General features: G+C 42.4%; 1 protein-coding gene across 4 annotated transcripts in view; it reads right to left on the bottom strand.

Annotated features, from left to right (window-relative positions):
• Positions 1-20,197, bottom strand: part of MAD1L1 (mitotic arrest deficient 1 like 1) — a 451,517-nt gene that overhangs the window by 161,773 nt on the left and 269,547 nt on the right. The window lies entirely within an intron of this gene.

Genomic DNA, 20,197 nt, shown 5'->3' with positions numbered 1-20,197 from the left:
GTTTTTTCTGGTCTGTAAGTCAATTCTCAGGCTGCAAGTCAAACCTAAATTTTGCGGCCAGAGAAGTCTGTAACTCAAAAGTCTGTAAGTCAAGCCGTCTGTAAGTCAAGGGTCCACTGTACCCTGAGAAACCTCCATGATTGTGTGGGCTTTAGGTCTTCCCTCCACCACATTCGTGTATGGTATGAGTTCCTTTTAAGAGCTTACCACAGACCCAAAGACTATCACAATCACAACCCTTGGTCTTTTGCTGGACTTTGGATGAAGAAGAAGAAGAAAAGTGGAAGGATGGACGAGCAGGAACCCCATAAACATGAGATCGCTGCATGTCAGATTTTCTTCTCTCCCCACCGAAGAGGTCTGCAGATGGGCCATATCAATATAGCAGCGGAGAGAAACAAGTGGAGAAGAAAGTCGTCCCTTTCCTTGGAACGTTTCTGCCCCGAAACAGGTCGATTAGAGGAGAACTGCAGGGATTTTTTTGTTTTTTTGCTAATGCTTGAAAACAGCTACAGAGAATTCCACTTAATCATAACATTGCAAACAAGGAAGTTAAAGCAATATTTAAAAATATCCTAACATGGTTCCAAGTCCCTGCTGACTTAAATTAGGCAGCTGTATAATCACTGGTCCTGCACTTTTAATGAAAATTCCGAAAGGAAATGCAGATTCGATTGCACTTATTAGGAAGGGAAAGATCTGATGAGAGAACAGCAGCCGAATGCTGGGGTGCAACCCTCCTGGCCATGCTCCCTCTGTGTGTGTGTGTGTGTGTGTGTGTGTGTGTGTGTGTGTGTGTGTGTGTGTGTGTGTGTGTGTGTGTGTGTGTGTGTGTGTGTGTGTGTGTGTGTGTGTGTGTGTGTGTGTGTGTGTGTGTGTGTGAGTGAGTGAGTGAGTGAGTGAGTGACATACCTGTCTATTCCTTTCTCCACTTCTGTTTCCACAAGCTTTCCTAGCAGCTGATATGATCTTCCCTCTCCCTCAGTGCATGCCATTAGGCATAGCACTGTTGAGAATAATTAGTGATTCAAGTCAGGATTTCCACGGGATCAAGCAACTATAAACTACTTGATATTCCATTACAGTTTTTCCCTTTAAAATACTTTGGGGCACGGCATATACACTTAATTAGCTCATGTTTATACATTACTTGAAAGTTACGCGATGCCACAAAAGATCTATGTTGCGTGATTGGCAACAGAAGGATTGCACCGTCAAAGGGCAACATGGAAAAAAGGCTAAGCAGAGAAACACAGCTACCGGTTCAAGGTTGGTACCAAACATAGATGACCTAGTTCACGCCCTTATTGTGCTAGTTTTCTAGTGCCATTCCCCACCACCTGCAGCTTCACAAGGCAGACTACGATCCTGGACTTAGGAGGCAGCTGGTATGAAGTGGGTCCATGCATACATTGTTTTCCTTACGGGAAAGTGTTCTTCTGATTTTTCAGAGAAAACTGATTTGACTTCTCTTCTCCCCCCCCACCACCACCTTGACATTTTGGCAGTTCTTGTAACCACATTTGTAAACCTAAGCGGAGATTGTTACGAAATTTCAAGCCCATAAAATATTAAAAGTCAACTTTTAATTTCTTGTTCAGTATTAGGTTGTTCTGAAAACAATTAATGTATTTTTAATAAGTTTAAGGCTTGATTACTTTTTAAAGAGACAATTCACTACCTTTATGTTTGAATAATGAGTAGACTGAAATACACCTCATTTTGGTATGAAGGATAAAAACATCAAGAAGGAATAAATGGCTCAACTTCAGGAGTGTATAGCGACATCCGAAAGTGAGGTAAACCGGGGTTGGCAAGACCAAAAACAACAGGTCCAAATTCTCATGGGCAGAATTCTTTCTCTTCTACGAAATAAGTTTGGTTTAATTTCAGCATCTCAGGACAAAGTATGAATGCCACTGTCTAAAAGTACTTTAAAAGTAAGCAGTAGCGCAGATAAGGTCAGTGCTGTCTCAATGCCTAGCTGAACAGCAGCGGAGCGGTATTCTCCAGAAAAGTGCCAAAGATTACAGGAAGCAAGAAATATTAAGCAGGGATACAAGAATTACATCAGTGTTAAAGAGAGCAACATTTTCAGGTGGAAGCTAATGACCTTCAAAACAGGAAGCGTTATTTCTTGCCATTAACTGGTTCAGGAACACCACTCGGCTCCCTGTTGTCTTTTCTGCGCCCTTCATCAATAAAGCCATGAGCAGCTACCCAGAACTGTAATCTCCCTTCCCTTGTCTTAAAAGAAATACCCTGGCTGATCATAGTCCTGACAACTACAACACATCACGAGAACATGGATTCCCCATCAGCAGTGCTACAGCTGTCAGGAAAGAAGAAAACATAACGTCTTAAATCATGGCCGAGCGCAAGGGCAAAGGGGACTATACCGCTTCGTATTTGGACACCCTCTGATGAGTCACCGTGGTCTCCGTTCCATACTAGACACCATCATCACTATCATTGCCTTCTTTATTCCCAACACTGGAAACCAAATGACAACACACCATTCAGTTTTAAGAATGCTGAAATGCTCACTGACATTGATCTGTTCATCTCTCTTTCCTGATTTTCTTCTCGATGCCGCAGCTGCCAAACAGAACAAGGAGCAAGTCAAGTCAAGAGATGACAGAGAGGAGAGGAACTTATTTTCAAGCCAAGGGCTGAACGTTCTTTGAGAACAAAGGTAGGCCAGGTGTGAACCCCCAGCTGCATTCAACCCCCAGGAACCTAAGGATCACCTCCAGGACACCTAACTCCCCAGCATTGCCACGCCCCCCCACCCCTATTTCTATTGTTTCTTTCAAATCTATTCAAAGAGCCTTTCTAAGGTGGTGAATTTTGGCCACATTTACTCCTCTTATTTTTTTAGGCTGAGGGCAGGCTTTTTCAAAACTACATCCATTCTAGTTTTGAAGAAGGGCTCTCTACAACCTGAAACGGCTCCAGAAAAGCCAAAGACATCAGCAAAAGTCTCTCTAAGGCCCCTCAAATTGAAAAGGGTCATTTGCATTAAACACACACACACACAGACATTTTAATATCTATCTATTTATCGGGATGGGGGAATGTGTCTGCTTACTTTTGATAGGTCTAGCAGTAGGTGTTTCCAGTCCCACCTCTCTTTTAGAGGACCTTTCATACCTCAGGCTCAGGGGAAGGTTGAAGAAAGGGGAACCTGAAGGTCTCAACCAGTGATTCACAAACCATCAGCTGGTTGCAGAAGTAGTCTCCATGGGATGTAGGATTTTCATACCAATTGCTGAGCGTTCACTGCTTCAACCTCACATATTCTCGCAACAGTGATGTGCCGTTTAACTACTGTATATTGCTGCAGGAAAACCTTGTCATGCATCTTTGGAGCTATCCGAAGTGCTGAAACTCTGGCTGTTCTCCAGTCTGTTTCTACTGAGGACAGGTCAGTGCAGTGGGTCAGCCTGCTAGGTCCAATCATCCCCCAAATACAAGTTTTGCTACGCATTTAAATATATAAAAGTTGGCTTCCCCATAGCAGGGGTTGGAAAGAGACAGTAGCAAAGCGCTGCAGAAAACATATGGAAGGAAACAGAAAGGTACTTTCTCTCATTCAAAAAATTCAAGCAAATGGAGCAAGGAAAATGGTTCAACAGAACCTCTGATGTGCTATTAAGACTAACGATGGATAGAGGGAGCATGACCAAAAAGAGAGCCGAGGGGTTTTTCCTCTCCTTCTCTGGTGTGCTGATAAACTGGATTAAACTGCATGACTTCTTTACAAGTCCAATTAAGCAATTAACAGATGCAGACGCCCCTTTATTACCTGGCATTTTGAAGCTTAAATAAATGGTAGAAGACCACAGTGTGCCCATCAGAAGCGGAGCTCTGCAGGACTGCCACATACTATTTAGGCCCATTATCTTCAAGCTTCTGATGGGAACAGCATGAGCAACCAAATCTGCCCCATAAAACTTTTGGGAAGCCACTGTGGCTCAGCTTCTCACACACACGTCAGGAAGATCTCTCTGGCACCTGATCTAATGTCTTTTCAGACCCAGACTTTCTTTCACCTAATTGAGCTGATGCTCATCTAGCAAACATTGACTGTTTTCTGCTCCTTCTGCAGATTAATTTGTTTCTGCTCTGCTGGTGCCATTTTATATGTCTGGGATTAGAAGCCCTTTGAATTTCATTTGTGTGTGTGTGTGTGTTCCTAGCTGTTACTATGGTTTTCTAAGGAGAGCTGAGAGCTTGGGTTTTTTTTAAGTTAAGGGGCAGCAAATGCAACTTTTAATAGCACAATAAGTGAATAAAATCCCATTTCAGTTTCTGGAAAAAAATAAAGAGCTCCAACCACAAACTTCAGTCCAACTGCTAGTGACACACAAAAGGAGACTATTGTACATTGGAGTCGACAGTTACATAGAATAATAGAATCATGAAGCTGGAAGGGGACTGTAAGGCCATCAATTCCAACCCCCTGCTCAAGGCAGGAATCCATGTCAAAGCAGATCTGATTGTCTAAATTTCCCTTGAATGCCTCCAGTGTTAGAGCACTCACCACCTCGCGAGTTAACTGGTCCCATTGCTGTACTGCTCTAACAGTTAGGAAGTTTTTCCTGATATCCAACAGAAATTTGGCTTCCTGTAGCTTCAGCCTTCTAGGTTAATCAAGAACAGACCCTCTCTCTCATCTATATGACAGCCTTCCAAATATTTGAAAAGTGCTACCGTATCTCCCCTCAGTTTTCTTTTCTCATACCCAGTTCTTTAAGTCTTTCCTCATAAAATTTGGCTTCCAGCCCCCTAATCATATTTCAGAAAAATCAGGACAAGGCCATATGGTCCTCAAAACAATACAAATGAAGGAACAGGTGATACCTTTATTGGACCATTAAGAAAAAGAAAAATAAACCGAGCTTTCGATGATAATTCATTTTCCTCAGTTCTCATGGGTAGCTCCAAAATTATGTTTATATTAAAACAAATTATCTTTGTTGTCCTCTTCTGAACTTGTTCCAGCATCCAACTGGACATAGTACTCAAGATGAGGCCTAACCAGTGCCAAATAGAGGGAAACCGTTACCTTATGGGATTTGAAGACTATATTTCCTTAAAACTGCAGCAACCAGAGCAAAACAATCAAACAACCAACAAAAGTACTGGGAAGAACAACACATCAAAATGCAATGTCATTGTAAGAACAAATTGTTCCTGGAAATGCCACAATACAGCTTCCAAGATGGCAGCCAGTCTGCCAGCCAGAGATGTAGTAAGGCCTTTTTTTATGAGAGGAAGAAAACCATATTTTGCTGTTCAAACAAACACCTTATTCATCCCAATCTTCACAGTCCTCTAATTTGTCTGCTCCTTAAGGTCAAATCAATCCTGAGACAGTGCTAAAACCATTTAATTGCTGACTTTTTTTTCTTTTCATACTTTCTTCATTTTATACTGATTTTGTAAGCTATGATGCCACATAAAGAGAAGGGTATAAATACGTCAAATAAACTAATTACATAATTATCCTGTCCTTCATGCAAACTGTCTTAATCAAGTTTTTAAAAAAGGACAGGGAGATCCTGTCAGATATAAATTATATGTGGCAACTATGTTAAGAAACATCAGACTCTTATGTTTTTTTTAAAAAAAAATCTTTTAATCAATAGTGAACATTGATTACCATATCCTCATTGGAATTATTTTGGCAGATTATGCAAGAGAGAATCTAGGATTAATTTAAGAAGCCGGGTTTTTTTCTCCCTTATAGAGCTAGGGTTTTTTTTCTCTCTTTCCAATAAAAAAATGAAAAAAAAAATAAAAATCTCATATTAGCATAATCTAATATGACAATACAACAAAGACTAGTAAACAAAATTGCACATCATCATTATTTAGAAGGCTATTCAAAGTGCCCTAGGGAAGATGCTCTTAGACCCTGGGCTGCCTTTGGTGCTGTTAACCATAAGGATGGTTGACATCAAATCTGTAGACTCCAGATAGATGGGAATTATTGAGTAGTTCTGCCTTTTGAGGGAAATCACAGCTATGGTTAAGCTCCTGTACTGAGCCATTAGAGTCTCACGCACATCAAAGGATACTTATTTACCTCTAAACTAGCAACTGCTTTTGTTCAATTTCGTCTGTCATACCTGATGACTTTTCATCTGCCATCTGCCATATTTCCCCATCAACTGCTTTGCCACAGGGAAAGGGGCTACGGAATGGAATGAGGAGGGGGGGAACACTGACAGAATCTCATGCATCTAATCACATGATTTAGATTCAATTTAATCCTCTTGTCACTGGCTTAGGCGGACAAAAAAGAACTGGGGATAACCCCATGAAGCCGCCTTGCCCCATGCCTTCCCTTTTCTTGATGATGGAAATGGTTTCCTTCCTTCCTTCCCAGCCAAAGTTGGATCTGAGCGGCGGTCATGAATCTGAGAGTCAGTGACACTGCAGAGAAATGAGAAAAGCTTCTGGAAGGCACATGTGCTTTCCAGTAAGATTGATTGATTGATTGATTGATTGATTGATTGATTGATTGATTGATTGATTGATTGATTGATTGATTGATTGATTGATTGATTGATTGATTGATTGATTGATTTAACTTATATGCCGCCCACTCTACCCAAAGGTCTCTGGGCGGCTTACAACAATTAAGATTTGGGCACATGTCGTAAAGTTCTCTTGCCAAAGCCACATCTTTCTTCATCCACACATCTGTATCCCACCTTTCACTTTAAACAGTGATCAAAGTACAGTAGATCTTGTTCTGAACACCGCTTGGGTAAGAGATGACACGAGAACTGCAGAAGTGGAAGTCCCACTTTGTTTACTTCACTCCATACCGAGGAATTGCAGTAGATCCAAAATAGCCTAAAGTAAATTTTAATTTTCAGTCCCACTAAACAATCAAGTAAAGCTTCTGCTTAATTCACTTACAACTCATTAAAGCAAGCAAGCAAAATAAGTTTATTGAGTGGCACACAGGCCGTTGCAACATACATCAGATAAAACAATATAAAACAATATAATATAGTCCATTACAATACAATACAATATTAAAAGCCATTTAGAATCAAATCAAGTTGATTTCTATTATGGCACAAAGTTTCAACATCTAAGGAGAGGGCAAAGGCAGATAGAAGACATTAACCAATGCCAGCACTAAGCACTTATCGTGAGGGGAAAAACCCCAAAGATACAATTACTTAAGTATTGACTTAATTGATAGAGGCAGGGGATACAGGTTTCATTTTTAATGACATAGAGATAAACTGTGCCATTCGGAAAGTGACAGATTTGTCTCTGTCAGAAAGTAGGATCTTAAGCTTTTCTTGTTCAGAATTACTAGAATGTTTTTTGTAGAACAGGTTTGAGAAATCTGAATTAAACTGATTAAACTAAACTGATTAAAGCAGGGACCTCTAACAGAAAATATCATAGGTAACAAGATGTCCAGCTAAATGCCAGCAGGAGACTTTTAGTCCAAAAAGGTGCAAGTTGTCTATGTTTTTGTGCCATGTCTCACAACATCAAAATACACACAAAGACTGAGTAAGACCAAAACAGAGGTCAAGCCAACCATCATGTGGAAGCCAACCATCTCTCTGTATATGTGTCTCAACTTTTCCTTGATTAACGGATCAAGCTAATTGTAAGATTTATGTAGCTTCCCCCATGTAACATAGAAATCAGTCCCCTGTATCCCCTTGCTAGGAGGATGAATTACTCCGTTCACTTCATTAGGCTGGGAATCGCTTCTCCTGCTGTCACCATCTTTATGGTTTTAGAAACAACTCTTGATTATCCGATTAATACAATGCCCTGCCACTGGTTCACTTGGCAGACAGAAATCCTTCATATAAATTTGCCAGGCGGGCATCTATTCATTTCATTTTTTTCCAACTGCATTGCTTAGGTTCTTGTTTAACTGAACAGCCAAATGAGCTACAATACCAAATGCTCCATAGAGAGCAACATAAATCTAAATACATCTTGAGTCGTTGTTGTCCATTTTGGAACAAAAACACCTACCTCAACCTGCATCATTTTTGCAATTTTGTACCTGAACCCAAAGAAATCAGCCTTAAAGCTTATCTAGTACACTATTTTAATGAAAACATTATTGACCTACTTCTGAATATTTACAGTCATGGCCAAAAATATTGGCACCCTTGCAATGCGGTCAGAAAATGGAACCCTTCTCTCAGAAAACTGTTGCAGTTGCAAATGTTTTGGCACTCACATGTTCATTTCTTTGGCTTGCGTTGGAACAAAACAAAAGCACAGAGAAGAAAAGTCAAATCTGATACAATCCCACACAGAAACCCAAAAATGCGCTGGCCAAAATTATTGGCACCCTTAACTTAATATTTGGTAGCACCCCCTTTGGAAAAAAATAACTGAAATCAATTGTTTCCTGTAACCATGAAGGAGTTTCTTACATCTCTCTACTGGAATTTTGGACCACTCTTCTTTTGCAAACTGCTCCAGGGCCTTCAGATTTGAAAGATGCCTTCTCCCAACATCTGTTTTGAGATCTCTCCACAGGTGTTCTATGGGATTCAGATCTGGACACACTGCTGGCCATTTCAGAACTCTCCAGCGCTTGGTTTGCAGCCATTTCTGAGTGCTTTTTGAAGTGTGCTTCGGGTCATTGTCCTGCTGAAAGACCCATGACCTCTGGTGGAGACGCAGCTTTCTGGCACTGGCCACTACGTTGCACCCCCAAATTCTTTGGTAATCATCAGATTTCATGATACCGTTCACACAGTCAAGGCATCCAGTGCCAGAAGTAGCAAAGCAACCCCAAAACCTCTTTAAACCTCCACCATGTTTGACTGTAGGGACTGTTCTTTTTTTTTGAATGCCTCCTTTCTTTTTCTGTAAACAGTGCCAGGATGTCCTTGACCAAAAAGCTCTACTTTTGTCTCATCTGTCCACAGTATGTTCTCCCAGAAGGATTGTGATTTTGTCACATACATTTTGGCATACTCCAGTCTTGCTTTGTGTCAGCAGTGGTGTCCTCCTGGGTCTCCTTCCATAGCGTCCCTTTTCATTCAGATGGTGACGGATAGTGTGAGCTGACACTGTTGTACCCTGTGTCTGCAGATCACCTTGAATTTGTTGGGAAATTGGGTTCTGTATCCACCATTCAAACAACCCTTCGTTGAAATTTTTCAGTAATTTTGCTCTTCTGTCCATGTCCAGGGAGGTTAGCTATAGTGCCATGGGCTGTAAACCTCTTCATGGTATTGCACACAGTGGACACAGGAACATTAAGATCTCTGGAGATGAACTTGCAGCCTTGAGATTTTCAATGTTTTTCCACAATTTTTTTCTCTCAAATCCACAGACAACTCTTTACACTTCATTCTTTTCTCCATGCTCAGTGTCAGACACAACACAAAGGCTGAGTCACGTTTTCTCCATCTTAACTGGTTGCAAGTGTGATTACTATATTGCCCACACCTCTTACTTGCAACAAGTGTGTCTAAATACAAATTAAAGGAGCATCACATGCTTGAAAAGGAATTATTTCTTTCAATTTAGACAGGGTGCCAATAATTTTGGCCATTGCATTTATGGGTTCCTGTGTAGGATTGTATCAGATCTGACTTTTCTTCTATGCTTTTTTTATATATATTCTTTTTAAATGATGTTTAAAAAAACTGAATAACAAAAATCTGACTTTTATTCCTAGACACTCTGTTTGCAATTCACCTATAGATTACTGTGAGTGTGAAGCAATGAAGATTCATATATCACCTAGACCACAGAGACCGGTCTGGTAGTGGTATCTCAAATGTTTAGCTCCTCCAGATGCTGACTTTCAGCTGGGTTCACTTACTGCAATCTAGATTCTGCTGAAATATAGTAGAGAATTGTAGCCTCAGGGCATCTCTGAAGACTGCCAGCGCAGACAAATTTCAGCGGCTCCTAAATGTGTTTAAATTAAAATCGAAACTGAGAAACCTGCAGATAAAATATGAATTGAGTAAACACTTTGATTGATCCTGGAACTTATCGTGCCCATAATCAATAACAGCTAGATTCCTCTTAAAACATCTACCCTCTCAAAATCATGTAAAATAGGCCGTTCCTATTGCGGCCTAAAACTAATTTTAGAGTACACTCACTGTATCAATATGTACTTAGTTAGTCAATACTCATGTAAGTTCATTCAAAGGGTCTACTCTACTTGAGTCTAACTGTTGGATGCAAGTCTACAAGATTCATGCCAATTCCTCAGGCTATAATAGGCTCCCACCATGCTTTGTTGTTCCAGGAAGCTGGAAACGTAAAAATGGGCTCAAGTTACAGGAAGTCAGATTTCAGTTGAATATCAGGAAAAACTTCCTAACTGTTAGAGCAGCACCACGATGGAACCAATCACTACAGGAGGTGGTGAGTGTTCCAATGCTGGAGGCTTTCAAGAGCAAATTATACAACCATCTGTCAGATTTACTTTGATTTGGATTTCTTTATTGAGCAGGGCATTGGACTCTTCCAATTCTGTGATATTAAGCTTTGATTTCTGGGAGAAAGCCTACATTGACAACACACTCAGAAAAAAATCTGAGGCTCTTTCCCCACCCCACCTCCAGTCTCCACTAGAGTGATTCACCACATGGACAGGCTGTTCTCCTCCCTTGATGGCAAGGACGTTGTTTCAGCCTGACTTGAAGACATCAGCAAAAACCTTTCTTCTCATTTCTACTGGTGAAGGAAAGAATATTTTCAGGAGCCCTTACGGCACACCACACGTAATCAATGGCCAGGCCTGTGATATGAATACCTTGAAATGATAATTCGTACTGCAAGGTTACAGGGCATGAAGAATTGCTGGGGAACATATGGAAGCAAAGCATGCTGCTTATATACCGTTGCTTAGAGCACCCTCTGAGCGGTTTACAAGTTAGTTATGCAGTATTCACGTTGCTCCCTGTCCCCAGCAAGCTGGATACTCAATTTACCAACCTTGGAAGGATGGAAGGCTGAGTGAACCTTGAGCCGGCCACCTGGGATTGAACCCTGGATCGTGAACACAGTTTTGGCTGCAGGACAGCCGTTTAACCACTGTGCTACCTCTTTCCTGAAAGGACAGGGAGGGTAGCTGAGAAGGCTCCAACAACAAAGCCCACAACTTTATAAATAACAACCCCAAAGAAGAAGCTGAGAACTGGTCTCAACTTTCTGCTTTAAACAAACACAGGGGAAATCTAGACACGGGCAAAGTTATAAGAGAGGCTGTAGTTTCTGGCATGCAGAATACTCTGAGTTCAAATCCCCACCAGATCCAGGTTTTAAAAGGTTCTAGGAAAGACATCTTCCCAAGACTGTTAGAACACAATAACAGTTAAACAGACTAATAATAAGACTCAGTTTAAAATAGTTTTATCGAGCTATCCCAATGCCATTTCCTCCTGCAGTGGCTTGCAACTTGATGCTGTGGTTCAAAGCCAACTTCCGGTGTGAGTGTCCTACTAAAGAAAGTTGGACTTCGTTGGACCTTGATCTCATCCAGCACAGCACTTCGCTTCTCGAGCAAAACTGGAACATTTGAGACAGATGGCTTCGGTGTTGTGACTTCCCACATATCCTTGTTTTGTATCATTCAATTTTTCTTGTAAATGGATTAATAACCATCTACCTCTGTTCTAAAGTTACGGTTTGTCAGAGAGAGTGACGCTGCCAGGGCCCTAGCAACTGGGAAATGCAGAATAAAGAACTCAATTTCGTTGGATGCTTTCAACACAAACAGAAGGGGGCTTTCAGGTCCCTTTACTGCTCATTACGCTTTCTCCTCTTGAAGGCAAAACTGCCTCTGGCTACGCAGAGATGGATAGCTCTACTTCAGGAATCCAGAGGGACCAGCATGACAGCTAAGGAGAGTGAGTCTCTCTCTCTCTCTCTCTCTCTCTCTCTCTCTCTCTCTCTCCCTCCCCCCCCCCCCCTTTGTATCATCTAACCCAAACCGGCCCCTCAAACACATAGACACTTTCAATAATTGTCACAGTCTGGAAACCGGCAACAAAACTTCTTGTCTTAGCCTTTAGCCTCGGTGGAGATAAAATGTTCAGAGACATTTAGGGGCCTTGTCTCTGGCTTTGCTTTTGCATAGACGATACCCCGGGATATTTTAACAAGGGCTGCTGCCAGGGCTGCTGTAACACCTCATCTCCTGCAGCCTATGACCATTTTGATTACGTCCTTAGAAACCAAAGTCCCGATTTCACGACTAACATCTCACACACACCTCTATGAAAGACTTGGCCCAAACGGTATCCCCATTACGAAAAGACCAGTGAAATGTGAATTTTGTCATTTAAATCTTCTGCCTCCAATTTATTAATACAGCTCAAAGTTTAGGACGATGGGCTCCCGTATCCTCCATCCTCCACTTCTGTACACACATTACTAGAGACAGGATTTTTGAAATTGGAGAACTCTCCATGCCCTCATTCAGCAAGAAACCCTCCCAGGACAAATTATGGAGCGGAAATCCCTCAAAGGGGAAGGAGGTAAAGCAGCCCCCCTCACCTCCACGCCATTCCTGCACCATTAGAAAAGTGCCCCACTGCACCATGGGGGTCACACAGATTCCCTGCAACCCATAAAGGTGCCGGGGGGGGGGAATGACTGCTGGCTGAGGCTGCCTCCATGCAGTCTAAATCCTCCAAGAGTCCAGTTTTCCCAACAAGATCTGAACCTGGGGCTTTTCCACATATAAGGCATGCGTGCCCTATAACTGCGCTGCGGCTCCTCGCTAATCAAGGAAAGAAAGCGCCACTGAAGATCAAACCGATATCCTTTAGATCTGGAGGAGGGTCTCTCTTTCTCTCCAAGACACCATCAGGTTCTAGATCTGGCACAGGAGTCCCCAGTTTTCCACATATGGAATCTCACCACCCTATACAACCTACTTCCACGAGATCGCTCTTTGACACAACCTGTTCTGAACAAAATGTCGGTCTCATTTCATCCGGCTTACACTCCCATCTTCGCTGCTGATTGAAGTTCTGATTTTCAGAGTGTGCACCACTTCCTCCTCCATCTCTCCTCTCTCTCTCGCTCTCTCTCTTTCTTAGCAAAGGGATGCCTTTTTCTCTGGAGCCACAGAGTCCAGGTTAATTTTAATTATTACTTTTGTCTCTTCTAACGCAGGATTAAAGAAACAAGCAAAGCATAAAAGCTCTCAGCACTCAAGGTGTGCAACTTTGGGAACCTGTAAAGGTGCATTGAAACACAGCATCTGCATTTTGAATGCAGGCAAATTGCTTCTTCACATGGTCGTACTGCTAATTCTAGAAGACAAGGAGAGTTCCTTTACTCCTGACAGAGATCAGAGAACTTTCAACTGATGACCCCCAGTTAGTCTTTGGATGCAAACTCTGTATATGTAGGTAAGCTTCTGACTTAATCAGTAAGCCCATTTCAGTGAGTTCATGCAGTCACCTGAACATCGTCAAAGCCACCTTGGGCAAGACTTTACTCTTCCCCATGTTCATACCTTCTAAGAGAAGTTCTTCCAAGCTTGCTCTGCGGGAGTTAATTCAACAACAACTTTATTGTTTCTAACCAAAGGCCTTTACAATACAGCGTTAAGTCATATTTTGCTTGTGGTCAGACAAAAAAAAAGGAGACTTTTTCCCTTCAGAGACACAAAAGTTTCTAAACCAATGGTGGTCGTTGAAAGCAGAAACTACAAAAGGAAGCAGAGGTTTCTGCAGAATGAACACACGAAAGGTTTTGACCCTGGAGGGGGGGCATCCATTAGATTTCTGAAGATATTTTGCTACCTTCTCCCCTCTGAAGTTTCTCCCCCCCCCTCCCCAGCCATCTCACTACTACTAATCATAATCTCCACTCTCAGAAGAAGGGGTTAGGGCAGGGAACAAAGAATCCATTTAAAAAATATTAACCGATGAAAGCAAAGCAATTATAATGAATTAATTCTTTGTAACTATATGGATGGCCACATCAAAGAAATCCTACCATGGTCAATACACCCCCAGCCTAAAACCCCAACAATGATATAGAAAGCAGAAATGAATCACATGCAAATCTAGGATGACCCAGCCATGCCGACATGTCACTAAAGGGTTGTTGCGAACAAGCTTGTTCTCTGTCTTCATATCTGTGGTCAAAATGGAGAAACGACAGAAGAGGAGTAAAAGCAAATGCCACAAAGAAGGATCAAAATACTAGCATGCATTATTCAAAGAAAACAGTGACAGAGATCAGCCTTTGCCTCTAGTGCATTTTGATAAGTAATTTCTTTTTTTTAAAGGAAAGAGTCTTATGTTTAGTCCTCCAATGCAGCCATTGCTTGAACATCCTTTACAGTTGCAGCTAATTCAAGCAGACACAGTCTATACCCACAAAAGAACGGTTTGGAATAAATAGGCAGGTTGTTTCTTTCACAGCAACACAGGAAACGATGCCACACCAGATCAGGCTATCAGCCTAACCACGCCAGCATCCTCTGTGGGATGAATGACTGGCGGCGGCGCTCCTGGGTCTTAGGCTGAGAAAGATCTTCTCCCTTACTTGCTATCTGAGAGCCTTTCTAATGGCCATGGCAGAGACTGAATTGGGGAGTCTCTGCATGCAAATGCTCCAGCACTGAGGTTCCATCCTTCCCTTTTCTATGTCAGACACTAAACCCTGCCACCTTACTGATCCCGTTGCTCTTGAATGTTAAAAAAACACAACAGGATATTACGACTTGGACCACACGTTTTCTGAATAGTTTTTATCCCAGAGCACTTAATAATGAATTTAAAGACCATCAGCAGTGAACAGCTGGACAGTGTTACTTAGCCTGCGGTGTAGATGTTTGTGTTCTTAGTGGGGGATTTTTAGTGGGTGGGGAGTGTTTGGGGATTTTTTTTTTTTATGTTTGTGCATGTTGGTCTGGTCTCTGGGTGTCTGTGTGAATTTCGTTGTATGTGTATACTATGTATATACTTACAATGACAATGAATTTATATGAATTTGAATTTAACTGGAAGGGGAAAGTGTGTGCCCACCACTCCTGCTCCCAGTCCAGTCCTCCACTTGCCATCCTTTGCAAATGGCCTGCGCTCTGAGCATGACATTGGCTTTTGCTGGGGATGGCAAACTCCATGGCAGCCTGGAGGGTGGCTCAGAGGGTGCTCGCTCCCCACCTGCCTAGTGAAGGAAAGGGAACACAAGGTGTTGTTTATCCCAACTGGGAACGTCTGTACCACCCTGGTGTAGGGAGTGAACGTTTCCCGTCCTGTACTTTGCAAAGAAACTAGCACAAAACAGCCATGAACACACATCACGCCATACGATCCTCATTCCAGCCCGCTCCAAGAGCTTGTGTGAGTGCACACACATGAACACACACACACACAGAGACAGACAGACACACTGACTCATTCACTGCAGAGCAGGCGGGACTGGACAGTGACTAATTTTACTGTCTCTGGCTTGTCACTTCAACAAGATTAGATTATTTTAATGTTAATTCATTACCCAATTTAATTCCAATTAATAATCTCTATTACAAGGACTTGCCGTGGCAGCGATCATGGGCGAGTGTTCGGCCATAGCTTCTGTTCAAACTGTATGTCTGAATTCCTGACAAAACCTTCAGTTTGATTTGTAGCCGAAAGCATTAAAAGAAGAAGAAGAACTGGACTCTCCTGGATAACATCAGAACCGCAGTGTAGTAACAGGATAGATCAGCTGACTTCTCAATTTTTTTGTCACTAGCGTTCTAAAAGTTAAGAAATCTTGTTTTCAGAAGGCTCTCTATAAGCCAAGTAGCCTATCAAATTTGGCTATGTCCTCCAGATGCAAAGTGAATCAGCCACATTTGAAGCAAGACACATGAAGGTACTGTATGAACAGTAGACAAATCTACTCGGGATCTAATCCCAGGTTCAAAATACTCACCTGGATAAAGGGAAAACCTGGAGAGCATGAGAGTATTAACGGGTTCCTTCACCCTTGGAATGATTTTGGGATGCTCAAGTTAGAAGGCACAAGAGGAATTCCAGTTTGGCCATCAGCTAAAGAGGAGCATAGGCTTTGCAAATCAGGAAAAGGCTTATATTTTGTTAAGATGGATACCTGACACAGATAAACCAATGAGAAAGGTTACGAGAAAATTTGCAGCAGGACTGTATGAGTGCTGCAAAGTCTACCAAGCTCAGAAGCATACTAAGATGAGCACAGGTCAAAGCAGCCGTGGCAACCGCCAAGGGATACTGTGCGCCTGAAGCTTTTACCTCTTTAACAGACATATTTTTGATTGCAACTGCAAAGGTGGTCTGTAAAGTCAATGAAAAGTGTGGACTCCCATCTCCCTTCATGAGGCAAGTGGGTCCGGCCTTCGCATTTCTGTGGCTTGCTAAAGCCTGTTTTGACTACCGGGCAAAAGGAAGTTTGCAAAAGCCTTGTTCAGGCACACCGGCTCGGTAATCACCGAGGAAGAAAAGTTGAAGACAGCCCATAAAGAACCAGATACTTAAAGAACCCGAAGATGGAGGAGGCTGAGGAGAAAATGTCAAATTACGGTTGAATGAAGAAACCAAAGAGTTGAGTTAAACATTGTTAACCGCCACAGCAACACCTTCACTTACACTCCCACGCAGAGACATTATATTGATGTGGCAGAAAGACTGAGTAAGATATACTTCCAAAGGGTTTGCCTTGCATTCTCTTCTTGTCGTTTTCCTGACAGAAATTAATTGTCAAGACTGATCTGCGGTGCAACAGACCTATTCACCAGCAACCAAAGAATTCTACGGCGGGGGGGGGGGTTGTGCCAAAGGAACCAGAAATAAAACTATTGAAGTTGATTAAGTTAGCATGGGGTGGGGGGGTGAGTCTAAAAGTATGCAAGACACGGAAGACAAAGTACAGGAAGTTAAGGGAGAGCAAAAGATGACAGGAGCTGGGAAGGAAATAAGCAAAGGACTGTGAGTGAAGGAGGACTCGAGGTAAGTCCAGCTTTGAGGAAATACAGTCTAGGCAGGGAAAGGACGCTTCCCCCAATGTTTTCATACTAGTTGTCTGAAGTTTTCTTTGAAGGACAAGAGAACTAGGAGGAGTCTCAGACAGCAATACAACTAGTGATCTAGTAGTTGCATGAGCCAGGTGTATTTACGGGGTCCGAAACTCTGCAACACTATCTAGGTTGTTATTCACAACACAGCTGTTGCAGATCTGGCCTATAAATAAGTCCCCTCCTGTTTCCTCTTCCGTTTTCACCCCACGCAAGGGAAACGGATGGCGGGGGAGGAACGGTACATGTAGGGCATGCCATTCAAATGGCTCCTTCTCAATAGCCGTGTCATCCATTTTAAGCACAGGCCATTACAAAGCAAATGTGAGGAAAGCACCAATGAACTCCATGGCGAGACGCCAAATCAGGGAAACAGCTACCACCGGCTTTGCTCACAGAGATTTAGAGTCCGTCATAACCTTGGTTTTTAATGGAGTCAGATTTAATGAGCTTTTGCGCCTACCGTAAAAATTTCCTTATTACCTTACCCACAACTCAAAACTACCATCAGCAGAAACACGGTGCATTCCTGTCCATAGAGCGAGTTTAATGGTGGCCAACCTATTATATTCAAAACCCATCAGCAGCACCATTCTTAATGTTTTCCCTCATTATAATTTTTTTTGTTGCTCTAATTGCAATCCACTGAACCTTGTATTTAAAATGGTTCTAGATCACAAGTTTCCTGGGGTGGGAAAAAGAAACCCACAATTCTAGCCTTCAAAAGTTGAGATGATAGTACGAATCAGAAGTAAAGGAAGCCTACATACAGGGATTTTGATTTGCATACTTGCGAGGAGTTGCTTATTACTGATTTTTAAGAAAAGCAAAACATAGTTCTTTCTCCCGTAACAGTTTTCCAAAGCAATTCACAAATTCATTAAAACAAAACAATAGCATCTGCTCAAGAACCTTTTATTATCGGCTTAGTTGACCAGAGCTGTCAAAAGTCCAGCTTTTGGCATTCATACTGTTCGCAACTCAGTCTCCAGATTAATGACATGTTTGCATGCATTTATGTATATATGTATCTACTAATTAATAACAGCTAAGTTCACAAAGCAGAGGTTAAAGCCATAAGAAATTAAGAGCACAATAAAAGACAGGTTAAAAGCAATATAGATTTTTTTACAACCACCGACCATAACAAAAAATAAAGTCAACAGCAAAGCACAACAGCAGTGCAAGGACCTTTGGACAAGTTCCTTTTCAAAACTGAAACATTCTGATGAAGTGCTCTTTTAAGAATGGTCCGAGCATCCCACCCATACAAAACAAACAAACAAACACCTTTTCCAAGTTCTGCGTTGTTGGAAAAAGGCTAAGGGGATAAGGAAAGCATGCTGGTTTGTTTGTTTCAGAGTTTCTTTTATTGTTTTTACTCATATTTTTAGAGCTTGCATATGAATCTTTGTAGGTATAGTTCACTTGACCCTGATAGTTGAAAGCAACCATAAAAGAAAGCAAGATGGATGATTTGCAACTGGGAACATGGACAAGGAGCGACAAGCATCCTTGGATGGCGAAACATATAGCAACTTTACATGCTTCCTGGCACTTTATCCGCCTTCTGAGAGGCTTTACGGCTGTGGATTGTGTGGGGTCAATGTACACAAGGTTTCCCTGAACAGGAAGACTGAAGAGGAAGAAAGTAGGGGTTGAATTGCACGTGGGTCCCTCAAGAGAGCCTGAAGTATTCTCACTCTCTAGGAGAAGGAGAAAGGAAACTACCGTCTTTGTCTTAGCCAAACTATCTAGCAGGATCCCTAAAATCTGAAGACGACGTAAGACAAGCCCCACTGGGTCTAGAACAAATACGTGCCTCTCTCAACTTCTACTCAGGGACTTCTGACAAGTCCACAGGCAAGACACAAGGTCAAGAGGCCTCACAGATGGAACTAAAAATAGATTTTTTTAAAAAAGGAAAATGGGGGAAAGAAGTGGGGGCGGAAGCTCAAGGAAAAATCTTTTGAAATGAGTTATCCACACAGTCATTCCTCTCCCCTCTAAACCTTTGACAAGGGGAGGCTTTAGTGCAATCCGATCCCCCAAAGTGCCAAAAAGCCACAACTGGCTGGCCCTGGGAGTGAAACCGCCAAAAAGTCAATCAGGGCCTGCCAAGTTTGAGAAGTTTGGAGGAAAAAAATGTCTCTGGCCAAGAGGAGGCGGGAAGAGGAGAGAACAAGTGTGAATGATGAGTCAGAAGGCTCAGACTTCAGAAGGGATGGATTAAGAAGAGGGTGCGGTGTCACAGGGAAAGCCACGCTGTTCTCTGTATGACTCCCAGGAGGCGCCCACCGGATCCTCGGGCATGAGGGGCGTTCTGAATATTAGCATATTAGGGGAATCTAGGACTGGCAACACTATCATCCCCGGCTGCTTTCTCTTTCAACCGTCTCTAAATGAGATACGAGTCTTAAGTGGCATTTTGATGGCCCATCCCCAACAGCTCAGTTGACCTCTTCGTAGCAATGTCTGTTTTCAATGCACGGATGTAGGTTCCCATCCTAGCCAGCTTGCACAGTCCTAATGCTATAAAAACCTCACACTGCATCTATACAGGAAAACCTATCTTTAGGAAGCCTGTCATTTCCCACAATCCAAAAATATGACTCCTCAAAAAAAGGTGGGAAACAGGACCAGCTGAATGAGTGGCATTGGCCAAGCCTTCTGGCCAGTGATGGCCAAAATAAATATCAAACCATGTAAAATATAGAACAGCTGTAGCATCCATTCAGAATATCACCCTGAGGAGCGGGCAAAGTCTGCCTCATCAACTGTCCCAGTAGTCCTCACCAACGGTGAAGCTGATTAAGGATGATGGCACTTGTAGTCCAAGGACACCTGGAAGGCTTTGTTCAAAGTTCTGCTGGGAAGATCTCTTGCTCAGCTACCTGAACCTTGAGAATCAGTTTTTCCAGTGCTAACGAAACTGTGGCACACACACAGCTTTCCAGCCGTGACTTACGGTAAAACCCTGACATTTGTGGTGTCTCTGCTGCGGGTCACGTGTAGACTCAATCAAATCTTACTCAGCACTGGCCTGTCATAAATTCACAGCGCAAACAAGCCCCATGGGTCATGAATGCATTAAGACACGCTAGACAGAGACACAGGAGCCCTTAGGATGATTTAAAGAGGAGCGTTCAGCAACAA

Source organism: Pogona vitticeps, chromosome 13 (genome assembly GCF_051106095.1).
Source record: "Pogona vitticeps strain Pit_001003342236 chromosome 13, PviZW2.1, whole genome shotgun sequence".
Classification (NCBI taxonomy): domain Eukaryota; kingdom Metazoa; phylum Chordata; class Lepidosauria; order Squamata; family Agamidae; genus Pogona; species Pogona vitticeps.
The sequence above is the reverse complement of the archived record's forward strand: the minus strand, read 5'-3'. Positions and strand labels throughout refer to the sequence as shown.